General features: G+C 45.7%; 1 non-coding gene across 1 annotated transcript; it reads right to left on the bottom strand.

The window, feature by feature from the left end:
* Nucleotides 1-313: 313 nt before the first annotated feature.
* LOC138288641 (small nucleolar RNA SNORA64/SNORA10 family) lies at nucleotides 314-425 on the bottom strand. The gene has a single exon (XR_011202502.1). It is a non-coding gene; the product is annotated as a small nucleolar RNA SNORA64/SNORA10 family (small nucleolar RNA).
* Between the last annotated feature and the right edge of the window lie 897 nt (nucleotides 426-1,322).

Raw genomic sequence — 1,322 nt, 5'->3', positions numbered from 1 at the left:
CAAAAGATGTAACATAATGGCTACAGCTGCTAACTTTGAAGCTGGGGAATCAGGTTTGAGTCTTGGTGTTGGCTTGACATTCTGTGATTCTGGGCAAATAGCTTAATCTCCCTTTGCCTCCCAAGATATGAGTGTGTCCTTGTGTAACGTAACTGGTGCTCATGTAAGGCACTCCAATACCTTTGGGTCGAGTTGGCGCTATATAAAACTGCAAAAAAAGTGGCAGACAAGCAAGATGCTTGCTGCCAGGACAAGACCGCAGGGTGAACCTGAAGGACCCGGTGGTCCTAGCCGGTTCCCCAAATACTGCAGGAGCTGACACTGCTCCCGCAAGTAGGGAGCTGCTTTAAATAGCAGGTCCCTTATTGCAGGAGCATTTTTCATCTCTTTCCCTGCACACATGTTTGAGTACAGGGAAAGAGATGAAAACTTTGCTTTCAGCAAGCAGGAGCTGTTCGATAGCTCCTGCTTGCTGAAAGCAGAGTTATGTTTGCTTTTGCTTTGTGGGAGCTGTCAGATCTGAGTTAGCAAGCAACAAGCCCGCTACTAGGACGAAACAACCACACACCAGATTCCTGCTACCTGTTGCTATCTTGGTGCCGATGATCTCCTTTTTCAACTTCCTCTGAATCCATTCCTGCAATAACAAAAAGGAACAAGAGGTTAGAGATAACAAAGCACATTATTAAGGTTAGTGCACTAACTAGTAGAGACTAGAGACACTTCTTAATTAATATTCTGCTCTAACAATAGCTTGGACAAGCAAGACTTGCACATCTTAGACTGTTCAAGAAAACAACCATTTAAGGATAACCCTAAGGTCTACTCAAACATTAAGGCTCTCATTACAGCATTACAGCTTACCACGTGCAGAAGACCGCCAACACACCACTGCGGCGGTAGAATTCCGCTACTGCTATTATGACACACAGCTCGGAATCCGCCAAAATCCAGACACCCACACAAGTCCGCCACACCAAAGGTCAGTGATAAACTGGCAATAACAAAACCTCCACCGTCACGCCAACAGGAATCAGCCCACACTATCACGACCCACGAATCCATGCAGCGGTCTCTCAAACGCGGTATTCCATTGGCGGTACACACAGCCAACGTTTGGTCAGGCTCTAATTTTTGGGTCCACCAGCATATCTCGGTCTCATTTTTATATAATGACCCCTCAATTCCGTATACAGAGACGTCCGTGGTACTGAGGATTTCCACCACCGTCGTATAGGTAATCCTATTTTCAGCTGCTGGTTGTTCAAGCTTGAACCTTAAAAGGAAAAAAAAAAACATCTTGGTGTGCCTTCTCTGAACTC

This window comes from Pleurodeles waltl, chromosome 4_1 (genome assembly GCF_031143425.1).
Source record: "Pleurodeles waltl isolate 20211129_DDA chromosome 4_1, aPleWal1.hap1.20221129, whole genome shotgun sequence".
Classification (NCBI taxonomy): domain Eukaryota; kingdom Metazoa; phylum Chordata; class Amphibia; order Caudata; family Salamandridae; genus Pleurodeles; species Pleurodeles waltl.
Note: the sequence above shows the minus strand (reverse complement) of the source record. Positions and strands in the feature narration are given on the sequence as shown.